This window comes from Populus nigra, chromosome 16, assembly GCF_951802175.1.
Source record: "Populus nigra chromosome 16, ddPopNigr1.1, whole genome shotgun sequence".
NCBI lineage: Eukaryota > Viridiplantae > Streptophyta > Magnoliopsida > Malpighiales > Salicaceae > Populus > Populus nigra.
Genome location: NC_084867.1, coordinates 5412148 through 5428690, shown reverse-complemented (window position 1 = coordinate 5428690; position 16543 = coordinate 5412148). Strand labels below are relative to the sequence as shown.

Genomic DNA, 16543 nt, shown 5'->3' with positions numbered 1-16543 from the left:
CACTAGTAGTTTGAGATGACTGGATTTGTGAGAAAATAAAGGATGGGGCTGCTTTTTTATGGGTAAGAAGAAGACAAAGAAAATGTGTGTGTATTTCATTGATGAAAAATATTTACGTGTCAAATTTTCTATGAAGTCGTTGATGAAATGTTTATTATTTTTTTATTTTTTATATTCCATTAGTAATCATCAATTTTTTTTTGTCATTGTTTATGTCAAAAATTACTGACAAAATAAATTTTGTCAGTTTTTTTATTGCTATTTATCAGTTTTTTGGTAGTGAGTATTAATATACTTAATTTAATGATACTTTGTTTTAAAAAAATTCTTATTCTTTTTACCGATCTTTTCATATTATCTATTTCTTGTCTATTTCTTAAAAAAATAGAAAATATAAGAACTATTAATTTATTTTTTAAACTAGAGGGACTATTTAATTCAATTTGAAAAACTATAGAGACTAAATGCACAGTTTACTCACCTAGGAAAGGTTAGGTAACTAACATTTTCTAAATCCTATATTATATTTCCTGTGTGTCTGTGTTATAACCTATGACACTGCTTTTCCTATTTCATTTTACATGTTCAATTTGCTAGCATACGAGTAGTCTAGTACTAGTAGCTTCTTCGGTATAGTTAAGTGAACAGCGTAGCCATTATATATAATGACTGATGGGATTTCTTGACACTAGTCTTTTTGTCTTTTTTGTCTACTTTCTTTCTTTGTCTTTGTTTTGTTCTCTCTTTCTGGGATTTTGTCTTCATCTTTACTTTAGGCGGACCATGTGTGAACAGAATAAGATGAAGAATTTGCAGAATTTAAGTTTAGTTAGTGAAATTAACCTTGGATACTATGAATTGACATTGCTTATCAGATTGTCTCTCTTATGTGTTACGTATGATTTCGCTACATTCTTGCTTTGAGGTGTTCAGTCTTGGCACATGTCATTATATAATATCTTTAGGCTAAATTCGTTTTCTACTGTCACAATATATTTGCATAACTTGGTTGTTTCGTCACTCAATGTCTTTCATTTTCCTTCCTTTTGTTTTCCTTTTGAAGGAAGTGAAAGCTAATAAGGAATGTTAATTTGTAGTTTGATGGGTGAGACTGTTGTTGTTCTTTAGCTGTATTTTGATGGGTGGCCTGATCAATGAGGTTTCAGAGGAGTCTTGTCGTTATGATGCTTTAATTCTTTTGCTATCGATGCTATCAGTTCGTAGTCGATTTTGTGTGTTCTTGCCTTTTACTCGAGTTTCATGGCTTGATCTGGTGTAGCTGCTGCAGCTGTGTTTTTGAAGTTGTTCTTTTGAGCTTTGGAGGTGCTGGCACTGTTATCTCTGCGAAGAGGTAGCTGTTGGGATCGATTATGCTGGTTAATTCTCAAGTTCCTTGTTGTGCCTCGCAATTTCTTTCCTTGATGGGTGGATCTTGTGCTGTATTGCAAGGTGAGATAAATGTTCCAAGCATTCCAGCTGAGCTACAGCTACCAAATTCAGACAACACATTGTAGACAGTTTCTGCTTGGGAATTAAGTTTCCTGTTGATCACGCTATGCTGAGTGGTTTGTGTTGTGGAATTTCAATATATTTGCCGCTGTGGTCCGTTGTCTTGTGGTGCTGAAATTATATGGTATGGTGATATCTCTTGAATGTTGGCTAAATTTGGCTGTCGGCAGTGAGTGTTTGGAGAGGACATGGAAGTCGCTCTATCTCTCTTGTATATTGCTGCCTTGAATTATATATGGTTCCTGTCATCCGGGTATAGAGTGTGTGTGTGTGTGTGTGTGGGTGTTTTTTCTCCAGTTGTTGAATGGGGTCCTTTTGTCTTGAGAGTCTACTGTTAATACTTTGTGTCCACCATCCTAATGACTTCATTAGTTTTTTTGGATGTATCTGTTAACGATTTCTAATAAAATTTGGTTTCTATTCATTAAAAAAAAATTAAAATTGTGGGTGTAGTTTTGAGCTAACTGTATTCCATTACAATATCCTGACAGCATTATTTTCGACATGTAAAGCTCATATCGTGGAGAGAGAGCTATTACAGGACAATCCTCCGGCTGCCAACAATAATAGTCCAGGTAACAACCCAAACCTGTGCAGCTTAATTTAATTTTGGCTTTCACAGATACTGATCATTATTGGGTCTATATTTTCTTGAATGCACAAAATGAAAATTCTTGTGCATGCCATTAATTAACACCACTTTTTTTTTTTTAGTGCCTATGTCTAAGTGTCTTGTGTCTTGGGAAACTTCTGGATCTTCAGTGGATGAAAATTGAAAGAGAGTTGGGATAGGAAAGAGTTTTTTTTTTTTCTTTTTTAATGTAACTTCGACTGCTCCTTTTTGGTCTTGCTGTGATAAAAGAAAGGTATACGGGGGCATGGGTTGGGGATTTTTAAGAAGCAAATAGTCAAAACTGAAGATTCTAAGAGATTTTCATAGGTCCTAGGTTCAGAGTTTTTTCCATTTGCAGGACTGAAAAGATAAAAGGAACACTAGCATGCACATATAGGTGAAATAGAATTGACTAGTAATTTAACCTGCTCTTGGTCACACTAAAATTCAATTTTTTTTAAAAAAATATATGTCAAGTTGTCAATGCATTTTTTTACATGAAAATAAACAAATTATAAATCGAAGAGAAGATGCATGTATTTAATAAAATAAATTGAGAATCCATTTAACATTACACCGTTAGTAAGATGTGAAGATAGTTTTGAAACAGAGAAAGAAAATGCCAATGTCTTAAATGTGTTTTATTACATTATGATTTTTTTAATTGAAAAATATAAAGATATTGATTATGCATATTAAATAAATTTTAAAAAATAACATAATCTAATAAACTAAGAAAGAGTTGTTTGATGTCAATTAAATACTAAAATAAAAAATTAATAGTTTTCATAAAAGCAAAAGAAAGACAAATATGCAAATATTTAATCTTGACTTTTCCTTTCAATTTATATGCTTTTTTTTTTTTTTATTTTATCTTCGAGGTTATTTTTTCATACCAAGTACAAATGATTTCTTTTCTATAAATACATCATGCAAAATAAGAAATATATATATAAAAGGGTATTAATTAAAATAAAAAATACAAAAAAAAACCAGACATAATTAAGCTTGACTAATTGCTTAAGAGCCCAAGCATCCTGGGCTTAAAAACTTAGGGCAACGTGTTTAGTTTTTTCTTTTTTTCTTTTTATGGAGTGGATAACATGTCTTTTTGTTTTTTCTTTTCTTTTTAATTGACAAGTCATTCATTATGTTAGATGCTTTTCGTCACCTATAATCTTCTCCGATCACCAAAGGTATTTGAGAAATAGGGTTAAACTTTTAGGACCATAAAAACTCATTTTTCAAACTTTTTTTTACTCGTAAATATCTAAAAAACACCATTAGAGAATCAATAACAAATATATCAACATAAAATGCTAATAAATTGATTCAAAAAACTAAACCAAGCCAACAAATTTTTCATTCTCAACTTCCTTCTGTTTTTTTTTCTTTTTATAAGATGAAGGGAAAACAAATCTCAATGAAACCCCTCTTATAAAATGAAACTTATTGACACAAAAAACAAACTTATCAGTCATTGAATCGTGGTCAATTGATGATTTTCTTTCTCTTATCTTGTTTTCTGGTGATCCCTTTCTTTTCCTTATCTAACTTAAAGACTAAAATATAAAATAAATAAAGTTTTAGACAAAAATGTAAAAACTTAGAAAACAAGAATTAAAACAAAGAAAGAAATTGAAAATAAATAACTTTGGAGACCAAAAATGTAATAAAATGCACCAAAGCTACAATAGCGAAAAGGAAAAGACTCAAAAGTTTGTATTTTTTAATGTTTTTAGATTATTTTAATATGATGATGTCAAAAATAAATTTTAATATATATATATATATATATTATTTTAATATTTTTCAAGTAAAATATTTTAAAAAATAATTATTATTACAATTTCAAACACTAGCTTCGTAAAGTCTTAACTAATTCAAAGGTCAGGCCCATCATAGAAATCTGTAGGGGCCTATATTGTAAGAATTTGAGTTCAAAATCTCTTTTTGGAGTAGCTTATCTTCAAGTTTTTGCCCAATTTATTGTATCTATCGGCTACGCTGCCATTAATGTACAACCGTCATTCTCTTTTGGGCCTATGAAGGCGGAAGTGCTTTTTAAGCTTGTCTACTTTGGTTTTGCTCTCATTGTGCAAGACCACTGCTGTTTCAATCATAGGACATGGGAGATTGGGAGTTAGGAGAGTGACCGTTTAAAAACAAAGGACATGGAAGCGAAAGACATGCTACTGTTAAGCGGGAAATCATATATAGAAGTTTATTTTGGGTGATTAATCTACTTCAAAATTATAAGTTCTTAGAATGTAATGAAACTGGCCTTGAATGTCGAAAAGTTAATAACCAAATAACAGGTTCTTAGGTTGGTATTGTGACCTAATTCGTAAGGACTTTCCCTCTAGTCTCTCTAATTGTAAGCGAGTAAGCTCCCTCTTGCAATCAATATTGAAGGAAGCTCTTCCTCCTAAAATATTTGCAAAATGTAATTCATAAAATGGAATTCATTTTATAATTTTATGAATAAAGAATTATAATTATTAAGAACTCAGTGATGTTTTATAATTTTTCTATTTGATTCATTAGGATGTGTTAAACTTTAGGTTTTTATTCTTTCATGTCTACAACTAAGGATCAATCCAATATGGAAAAGGAGTCATGAAAGAAAATAAATATTAAACAGAATATTACTAATAATATCTATTTTCCAAAGAGAAATTCTTTCAATTATTTATCTTATTTTTCTTAATATTTAATTAAGTGGCTTTGCTAAAGACATGAATAATTATAGTTAATCATGTGATGATATATAATTTAGAAAATAAATGCAAGTACAAAACTACAGAAATAAGTAATAACCTGCAATGAATAGAAAATATGAAGTAGTGCTATGAATGACCTAATATCATATTATCACATATATATATATATAAAATAAGCTATTTATTGGAATTGTTAAAATTAGTTTGTAAGAAAAAGCTGATGCTAATCCAAGAATACCCATCTGGTAGGTTATTTCCTTTACTGCTGGTGATCAAAACTACACGGAGATCAATGGATATGAATAATAACACTTTGAATGAAGGTTGAAGACTGAGGTATTTTTTCCTTTCCTACATGCATGTTAGCTTCCTTGTTCAACAATCAATCTCAAAGGTCATTGGTGATTTGAATATTTACATTTACTAGCTATGAATAACACTTGTTGATGATTATTTTTGTTTCAAACCTTACTATATAAATAGTTGAACAACGAAATAATTAAGTTGTTAATCTTCTATTTTCTCTTTCTTATTTGTATAGTATTATATATTAATGTGCTATTTTGCTAAATTGTGTTATGTTTAGAAATAAAATATGTGAGCATATTTAGCGATCTATTCTATGTAGTGTTGTAAAGAATTTCAGTTATTTATTAGATAATTTAGTGTTGAAGAACATAAATCTACTGCAATGCTTTTTTAGTCGAATTAATAGGTTCTCAAGTGTAATTATTCTGAGTATTGATTAAAATTTTCACTTGGTATAAGAAATATTTAATATAATAGCTAAAAATCACTAAAAATATGTTTTCTTAGAGTGATAAAAGAAATGAGATGTGTTTTTTTATATGCAAAAAAAAGAGAAAAGGTAGTAATAATTAAGAAAAATGGTTTGAATCATGGAAGCTATCAAGAATAAAAAATAACCGCCACCATAAAAGAAAATCATGCGGCAAAACAATTAAATGATTAAAAGTAATAATGCAAGGACTCACGTAAGGACCTGATTGCAAAACATTCTTTATTATAATAATGAAATTGTAATTTATAAAAATAGGAGAAAAAAACTACTAAATTAAGGACTGAATAGCAAAAAAAATAAAAAATGGACTACAATAAGTTTCTAAAAAAAAATAGGTTGTAATTAAATTGAAACTTCTTAGAAACTATGTTAGTTGCAGGAGTACAACTTCATATGCAATAGATAGAAACCAGAAAAAGTCCATGGCCTCTATATATCTTCGGTCTATTGATGGTAGGCCTTGTGTCCTTTGTTTGCTGATAGCAGAATCTAAAATAAAAACATAATCTTGTGAATTTATCTTGCTGGGCTCATCTGGCCTGAGGTTTGATCTGGCCAGTGTCATCTCTTGAGTTCTCCTTGCACCCATACACACGCGTTTACAGTACTTGAGTTCGATAATTAAGCTCTTGCAAAAACATAATCTTGTGAATTTATCTTGCTGGGCTCATCTGGCCTGAGGTTTGATCTGGCCTGAGATTTGATCTGGCCAGTGTCATCTCTTGAGTTCTCCTTGCACCCATACACACACGTTTACAGTACTTGAGTTCGCTTTAGCAAAAATATTTTGACAAGACACGAATAAAATTAAGAGAGACTTTCTTATAAAACTCTCAAAATATAAAAGAACTATACAACCCTTTTATCCTCAACTTCTAGATTTGTGTGCTCGTCATCAAAATAAACGTCATGACAATAAAATTTTAATTCACATCTATCTCTTTCTCAATTAATTATTTATCTTCTTGGGATTGTTGCCTTTCGACTCTTTTAATTTCTTGATCGGAGTATAATGTTTTTCCACTCATTTATTTAATTATTCACCATACGATTTGTGGCTTCAGCATTATGAATTAATGAAAGGAGTTTTCAACCTAATGACTGCCTTCCTGTAAGTGTCAGGGTTTGTGGTAATCTTTTAGAATCTCCATTAAGGCTTCCACTTTATTTTGACGCATATTTAACACTTCTTGCATGAGTTGGTTTTCCATCCTTCGCATCTCCACCATTTTTTAGTCATGGCTGAACCTAGAAACTCTTGCTCATCTGGCTACTATCACCAAAATTAGATTGATTTTGGACTCGGTACCAATTTGAGGTAGGGAAAAAAGTAAGATTTAACTAGAAAAATCAGGAGAGCAAATGCAATCAAAGAAAAGAAAATAAACTAAAAAAATTACATTTTTTTTTCAAATGTAGATTCCTCTATTATCTAACAGTTGACATCATCTAACATCTCATACTTTAACTTTCATTATTGTATTTTTATTTTGATTATCTCTTAATTAATTTCTATTATTTCTCTCTCCGTAGAACGTTTATATTCCTTATTTTCTTATCACCTTGCCTAAAATATTCCTAATGCTTAGTTTTTTTTTTGTTTTTTTTCTTACTCTTTTATATATATATATATATATATATATATATATATATATATATATAATGCACACAACTTCGGCTTTTTCCCTGTCTTTCTTTCTTTATTCCTTAGTACTAAACAAGGCAAAAAAGAAAGATAAAACTTAGTTTTTTTTTTTTTATTTCATAAGTCATTGAACATTATTGCATGGATTATTATCAAGCATCAATAAGCTTAGAGACATGCCGAAAATATTTTTGCATACTTTTTGGCAAAAAAATATAAAGTTATAATTTTTTTTCCCACCTATTGCACTCACATCGTACTCTTCAAGAACAAATAATAGGTAGAAGTTAAGAAACTAAGTTCAAGAAAAAAATTGGAAGTATTTAAGGCAAAGTGATAAAGAAAATAAGGAATATAAATATTTTAGGAAGAAAAAATTGTAGGTATTAATTATGAGAAAATAGAATAAAAATACAATAAAGTAAAGTAAGTTAAAGTATGATATATAAGAGGATCTTAATCCTTAAATTAGAAGGGAAGACTTTTATATATATATATATATATAGGGGTGGATACGCGGGCTGGCAGGGCCCCAATTCCTACAAGGAAATTGTTTTTTCAGCCCCTCCTTTAATAATCTATATTGTTTTAGCTAAATAATAAAACAACTGAAATCTTGATCCCTTTTAATTTTATTTTTTTTAGCTTTGCCCTATATATATATAGCAACTCTTAAATACTAAGCAAAGCCTAACTAAAAAAGAAATAAACCCATAAAAATAATCTTAGCCATCCAAAATATACAGATAAAGATAAAACTCTAATTATATGGCAGTGGTTATATTACGCTATTAGGATTTGCTCTTACATCAATTAGTTTACTTTGTTAACTACTTACTAGGATAGCTAGCCCTGCATTACAGGGGTAAAATAATTTTGATATCGTTTGATTATTTATGTATAATCAATTGTTTAGTTATTTGAATATAATATTGTAATTTTATTTGATTATTGTCGTAGTTATTATCATTATATATTTAAACAAGAATATCAATAGATATCATACCTATTAAAAATGCTTGACCCAAATTTCATATAATTTTTATAGCATTGTTTTGCAAAGTAGAATGGATGTTTAATATATTTTTTATTTATTGAAATTAAAATTAGAAAATTTCTATCCTAAAACTAACTAAAATAAAAAAGTAATACAAAATTTTGAGAAATATATAATATATATATATTTTTTTTTATCCATATCGATTATGAACTCTTAATTGTTGCTGTTTTTGTGAAAGAAATATATTAGATAATTCAACAATTATACTAGCATATATAAACTTTATTAAGTTAATGTGGGCTGATCTTGTTTAAGGCTATGTTTGTCAGTCAAGAGCGACATATACATACATATATATATGTGTATATACATACACATATATATGTGTATATATCGGGGGGAGAATAAATTAGGTAAAGTGGAGGGATAGATAAGAGAGATCAGATGGATGGCTTGCTAGCTATCTCTTTAGTTGTTCGGCTAAAAAGGAAAAGGAAAGATACGAGTTAATCCCATTTAAATTGAAATGATTGAAAATTGTAAGTGAGGAAGGACTGGAGAGATCCCTCCAATCTCTCATTGGATCCTCCTTGTCTCTCTTATCAAATGAAGGATACACCCACCCTTCATTCCATAGTTTTGAAACCCGACCCGGTGATTGACCCGGTCTAATGATCGGGTCATGGGTCACGTGGGTTGACCCGGGTCAGCCCGGGTCAACCCAAAAAAATTAACTTAACAGATAAGGATATCTCTAAGGTCCACTTCTTTTCAGCTTTTCGTTGATGGCATCATGGCAAGAAAAAGCTCCAAAATTAGAATGAAGGGAAAAACCTGTGAAGGTTCCAAGGTAGTGTATAGAACTCCTCACTCCTCACTCCTGGTGTCTTGACTAAAATATCTGAAGCTCTCCCACCAATGCAGAGTGATAAGAGTTCTTTTATTTTCAATAATGGGAAATGCTGATTTATGTTTGTAGTTTTTTGATTTTTTTTCATAACAAAAGGTGGAAATTTATACATAAATTTTTCCATAATAAAAAATAAGAAATTTCAAAATATTTTGAAGATATAAAAACAGCATAAAAGTTTATTTTCAAAGTATGGTAAATTTATTTTTAAAAATGATTTTTATTTAAAAATATATTAAAATAACATATTTTTTATTTTTTAAAATTTATTTTTAATATTAAAATCAAGATAATCTAAAAATATATAAAACATTAATTTAAAACTAAAAATAATTAATTTTAAAAAAAAACACAGTCGAATTGCCAAACAAGAAAAAAAAAAGAAAAAATAACCGAGAACTCTAGATGCTATTGGATAATCCACGTGTCAAATGAAAACACTCCACGTGCACCCCAAAGTTCTCGAAATTTCTTGACGTTTCTCATCTCACAGAAACCGCTCTTATTTTGATCCTCATCTATTCCCTTCCCCACCGACACTCGAAAACTCAATTCTTCACTTCATTTCCCACGCAAGAAGATCGAAAACAAATCACCTTTTCCTTCACTTTCTTGCCATCCAAACACTGCACGGCCACTAGTTCATAACTAAAAAAAAAAAGATTTGCTTAGATGTGGGCACAGCCGTACAGGAATACAATAGACATCAAAATACCATGTTTAACTTGGAGTTCATCATCGTACTAGATAGAAATAAACAGAGACGGAGATGGGCCTTACTTACACCTCTGAAATTCATGGCAGCTTATAAAGGGTTGAGAGAATTGTAGCTGAGTTACAAGGTAAATGAAGAACAGCAACGAACAGCACCGCCGCTTCAATTCTAGCCGGGTCTCAGTCGGGTTTGCCCGGGTCGATCGGGTTCCGGGTCGACCCGCCGGGTCGACTGGGTTTCGCCGGGCTAACTTCCTGGCTGGTTTTTACTTAGACCCGGACCGGTCTCAGGCCCGGGTCAGCCGGGTCCCGGGTCAACCCGCCGGGCCGGTCCGGGTTTCAAAACTATGCTTCATTCTCAATCCCTCGCGATAAATAGAGCCAATATACCCAAATTAAATTTATTTGAAATTACAAGTGAGAAAGGATTCGAGGGATTCTTCTAATTAATGCCTCATTGGATCCTTATCCTTTTCTCCTCGTATCCATCATTCAATCCCTACTGCCAAACAAAGTGGAAGAGATAGTTTTTTTCTTTTTCTTTTTCCTTTTCTTTTACATCTTATAAAAAATAATATTCAAAATGCATCTTAAATCGAAACTTATGATGTGATCAGTTTTCATTTGATTTAAGCAAAAAATATTTACAGTAAACATATGTTAAAAAATTGTAATTCAAAGTTTTTAGTTAATTCTCCTTTTTTTAACCTTGGTATCAATTATTTAACTTTTCTATTTTTACCTGATTATATGAAACGTTTTATGCGTTAATTTTCTAATACATGACAAAATAATATTGGTTAAAAATATAATTAATTATATTTATTTTACTATTTTTCTTGTATTTGACCTGTGTTTTGTCACTATATTCGATTTATAACCATTTATGTTTTTGTTTTTAAACCCTCTGTTGTTCTTGTTGTATACATTAAAATCTTGTTAAATTCATCATCCTATTAATTTAATTTTCCTTATATTTTACATGGATGGACAAACAATTTAGTAAAAACCCACCCTTTTAGTTTTAAGCCTATTTTATATACCAAGATACTAAAACTTTAATTTATTGATGTTGAGCATGTATATATATATTCCTTGATATTTGTTTAATATAAACGTTATTTTCTTTGTTTGGTTAATTAATATATTTTTATGTATGTGGATTCGGTTTGTTTATATGATATTTAGTAATTTCATTTCATTTTTTTTTTTGTGATTATTCTGTGTGGTTGCATTCTTATTATTTCTATTTTATTTTTTAGTTATCAGGAGAAATCATACGAAAACGTAAACCACATGTCATTTATCTTAAATTTATCTTTTCATTATATAGCATAGTATATATTGTTTCTCTTTAATTTCCCTAATTTTTCAATTCAATTATTTTTCAATTTTAATTTTGAAATATCAATTAAAATTTCCACTATAATATTATATCTAAATATAAAATGTTCATTGAAAAACCTACAATTGGATTTACAAAGCCATAACCATTTCTGATCACACTAACGACATATGCTTAAACATGTTAAGTGCTTTAATATGGATGCTTTTATTTGTAAAGAATATTTGTATTAACAAAGCCAATCAACCCCGCATTTTTTAACTAGGGTCGGTAAAACCGAACCGGATGGCAAATTCAATTAGGGCATCTGTGTACCTACTTCTATATATTTTAGTTCGATTATGCTAGGAATCTTTAATGGTTCAAAATTAGATGAACTGTATGATCAAACCACTAACTATTTGATCTGTGATTACCTTTTATGGTTTAACTGTAAAAAATTCTAAACGTAGAATTTTTGCATAAACTAATCCATAATTCAAATATTGCACTTAAGTAAGTCACTATTGCATCTTATAGGGCTATTTATGTGGGTTTTCTGAATATCTACCGGAAATTATAAAAAAAAATTATTCAGGAGTTCCTGGAATTTCGTCAGACAGATCTAGAGTTGTTTAGATATTTATTACCTAAAGATTTGATTTTTTTTTTGCTTTGAATAATTCTTTAAAAGTTGAGTTGTCATAAACTACTAGTCGTCTAATTTGTCCGGTTTCTAATGGTGATCCACATGAACCATCAATGAAAAATTTCTTATATCTCTATTTAGAAAACAAGGATTGTTATGCCTAAAGTGCTAGCTTTAATTCTATATTTTTGTAGGTTTTTATCTAACAGACAACCTCTAAAAAAATAAGATGCATGGTTTACTATTTATAGAAAAATCTTTAAAAATCCTATAAATTAGCAAAAAATATCAATTTGCTCCCTAAATAATATTCATATATTAATTCAAGACAATTTTATAAAATAACTCAATCAAGTCCTTGCTTGATTTTTCTAGATCTAGAAATATAATTCCTTTATTAATTATATTCTAGTTCTTAATTTTTAAAATATATTTTAATCAAGTCATACTTAATTAAATCGTCTCATTTTAATTTATGACTAATGGTTCTTAATGTATATGACCCATTAGGTTCTTGATATGTTGTCTCAAATATAAATTCTAATTCTAATTAACTAAATTAAAAAATTTAATTTATTATTAATTAAACAATCAATTAATTTATATTTGAAGATCATGTGCATTGTCTAGCAATGTGTAATGATCCACTAAATATTAAAAAAGTTATTAGTGGTTTAACTAAACCTTTTAGTGACCCTTTTTTTGGTGTAATTAATATCTTTTTATCAATAATGTTTTGATTTAACATTAAAGCATGGAGTATATCCGCCATGTTAAATCATGTTTATTTTTTTTATAATACTCATTGATCATTTGAATAAGATTTGAAACTCTTTTCAAATCTTATTCCACATTGACCATGAATTTCTTAGTAAATATTATATGAGAATAAATGAAATATTTTCTCTAATTCATCCAGGGTGATGAATCCTCTCTTGATCACTCAAGTACCTTCATATAGTTTATGTTATACCCAATGCCTATAATTTTATTATCTTGATTAAGTTAACATGTAACATAATCAAAGCATAACATTCTCTATATAAGATAACTTAATGATATAGAGTCTAAGGATCACTTACACAACCGTCACGTGAGCCTTTCTATAAATATAAGTAATTTCTCCATATAAAATTCTCATGCGGGTCAGTTCAATATACATATCTTATGACAAGCACTTGCATGTTAGTTTTAGATATCTCTTATACCTCAGTTTATGAGAACAATTACTTCCTTTCATAAAAGAAAAAATATAATATGCATCAGTTTTTACAGCTCTAATTAATATCCAATATTTAAGAGAGTATGAATTAGGAATATTTTATAAACAATGCTTTGATGCAATAGAAATTTCATAATTATAACATCTTTATAATTTTATTTTTTGCAAAGAATTTTTATCATATGGATTTTATTTTTACTCTAGATTTATCAATATAATATTATATGAATATTAAAAATAAATTAAATATTTATTAATAATAAATATAATAATATCACGTATAATCAATCAATTAATTATAAAACATATTAAACTAATAACTTGTATAGTATCGGTCCATCCTTCTTCAAAATAAATGAAGAAGGCTTTATAATTTACAGTTAAGATAATTTCTCTGGCACCTCTTTTTTAGAGATGTGGAATGATTTGTTTCTAATTCTCTTTAACATGATAGCATCTTAATGTACTCAAAGCATAGAATGCCAACTCTGTCGAGTTTTATGTGTTATATTACACATATGGTAGTATGTAGTAATGTTCTAGATTCCTTGTAAAAAATATTGAAAATATCAATGTGAACCAGAAACACGGATATCACTTTTTTTTTTCTTTAGGTTTATTTAAGAGTATAATAAATGTTATTTTTTTTATTTAAAATTGTATTAAAATAATTTTTTATTTAATTTTTTAATTTTTTAATTTTTTTTAACATTAGGATATTAAAAACAATCTTAAAACACTAAAAAATAATTTTAAACTAAAATAAAATTTCAAAATTCTCATATGCAAATTTGAACTTCAATATTGAACATTATTTTCTAATTTTTTGAGATGGTATTTTAAGCCGTATACCCCTTAACGTTGTCCCCTAGCTGACTTCTACTAATTATCCAATCAAACACTAATTGCTAGTTTAAACCTTTCCTAAACAGTAGCTTGATTCCTTGATGTCTTTATCTGTGGTTCCACATGTTAGAACCCAATGTTCCCTACTTTTCCAAAGCATAATCTTTGATACTATTGTGTGATTATGGAGTAGTGGGAACGGTATTCTCAATTCCTACCTTTCTGCTATGCCATATCCGTAGTTACAAAACTAGTTATGAATACAAATCTCAATCGAATCCGTCCTGCACCTGTTCGTTTAATCCTCTGTTTTACTGTTGAACATGATCTCTTGCTGTAACAGTGCTGTACATGTATGGCACATAATGACGAAGCTTTCACCGAGAATACCCTTTCAAGTTCTCATGTATTTTGGATATATTAGTGCGGCTATTTCGTATTTTAAAAATAAAAAATTGAAAAAAATTTAAATTAATAATTTTAAAGTCTCTTTTTATTATTTTAATACTAATATTAAAAAAATTAAAAAAACATCAATTAATTAAAAAGTGTTAGTCCTTATCACAACACCTAACCATCATGGTCCTCCCCAGCTAAAAAGTAGGTACCTAGCTAGCTAGCTAGCTAAGCAAATAAAAATCACAAGTGGCACAGTGCATGTTAGGTCGCATTGAAGAAGAGTGTTAGAGATTCTATCATGAATGACCGAAAAGGCCTGTGGTGTGTAGTTAATATTCTTGCACAAATAATGAGTTACATTGCATACACCCACATAAATGGAAAGGGAGACATTTTATTCTATCTTCTGCACACACAGTACTATCTATACCACTTCCCTTTTCTTCTTTATCTTCCTTTAGGTGGTTTGATAATTAAGTCACTCATTTTTATTTTATTTTTTCGTGTTTTCCACTTCTTCAAAAATGGTCCAACCACTCAAAGACAAAACAGATATGTTGAATTCTCTTTTGTCTAGCATGGCTATGAATTGTAACTATGATTTCTGCCATTGTTGATGCAACACAACCTTTGCCTCCACTCAGTGATGCTTTTCTTCTCTCTCCTAGGTTTTTTCTAGGAGTACTGAGTTAATTGGCAGATTATGATTTCACACACACACACACACTCTCTCTCTCTAGGGCTTTGTTTTCATTCAAGAATTTCTAAGTTTAAACATAAGCGGATGGTATTTCAGTCTCTTGTTGAAAATATACCAGGAATGTTTTTTATCAGTTTAACACTCTAGGGTTTACAAGACTCTCTTTCTCTTATTCTGTCTGTTTGTGGGTGGAAATTGATCATGCTGCAGATAAGGTTAATTCTTGATCTGAGTCATGTTTTCTTGGCTTGATCAATGCTTGGGTTTTTGGGTGATTTTCTTTTTCTTCTGAAAAACATACTTGTTATGTCAGATAATCATTTGTTTTTCGCAGAATTTTGCTCTCTCCATGTGTTATTTTTTTTTAAGGACATCTTGCAGCTGATCTGCTTTCTTTAATTTAGGGTTTTGGCCAACTCCGATCCAGTGATTCAGCTTGATCTGCGCATTTCTGGGAAATTAAAACCCGTGATGAAATGGTCGAGATCTGTGGGAAATAATATATAGAATGAGCATTTCCAACTCTAAATCTGGTCGTTTATGGGTTACTAGGGCTCCTGTTTCCTTATTTATTTTTCTCTTCTTTGTGGCTCACTGGGCTAGATAACGATAAAGATTCTCTCCCACAAATGCCGGCCGGCTGATCGTTTTAACCTCTGGGTACAGCTGCATATATTTAAGCTTTGCGAAACCTACCTTTTTTTGTGGAAAAATCAGAAAAAAGTCGCCCCTCATGGTGCATTTTTTGCCATGGAGGTCTTATCTCAGTCATTACCTCAAGTCACAGCCAATAAATCACTCTGTTTGTTCTTAGATCTTTAAGAGAGGAAGAGGTAGGGAGGAATGTGCACGGTCAGATCACATCTATAGATTATAACCGCTAGCAATGTGTGCTTAATCAGGTCTTAAAGCTATTCTAATGTCCTTAATTGCTTATGGTGGTTGGATTTTAATAGCATGATTGTTTACAAATAAGTTTTGAACAACAATTTGACAATATCAATATCAATATATCTTTTACCCTGATTTTTCCCGTGTGTTTTACTCGTTCATTCAATTATTTTTTCTTTGAGAAATGATATAATTACTGTTTTGTTTGTTTGAACAAGTTCAATTTCAAAATCGATGCTCATAAAAATGAATACTAACAGAAGGGTTTAGCAGTTTTTTTCAATTGCATCATATAAACTTCTCATAATTTTTTCAATTGCATAATATATACAAAAGAGTTTTCCGTAATTTTTAATTATGACTGCTTAAAATTCCCATTGTTTTGATTTAATTAAAATTTTATTTCGTATATCTCTTATATAACAATTGACGAGGATGATTGTCAAATACAAAAGCCAAAAATAATCTATGAAAGAAAAATTGGGACGTCTATTTATGTATACATAATTCGATTCAAGGTATATTTTTAATAAATTTCACTTTAATTCAATGAAAATTTATTTAAATTAAAGTAAATTTAATAAATAAAATTTAAT

The 16543-nt window shown here is 29.6% G+C and overlaps 1 long non-coding RNA gene across 3 annotated transcripts; it reads left to right on the top strand.

The window, feature by feature from the left end:
* Window positions 1–719: 719 nt before the first annotated feature.
* Window positions 720–16086, top strand: LOC133675736 (uncharacterized). Of its 3 annotated transcripts, none has more exons than XR_009835467.1 (3): window positions 720–2084; window positions 5095–5181; window positions 15461–16086. It is a non-coding gene; the product is annotated as an uncharacterized LOC133675736 (long non-coding RNA). The 3 variants fall into 3 exon arrangements; XR_009835465.1 differs by lacking the exon at window positions 15461–16086 and having other exon boundaries at window positions 720–1449; window positions 2001–2084; window positions 5095–5323; XR_009835466.1 differs by lacking the exon at window positions 15461–16086 and having other exon boundaries at window positions 720–1633; window positions 2001–2084; window positions 5095–5323.
* The last annotated feature ends 457 nt before the right edge of the window (window positions 16087–16543 follow it).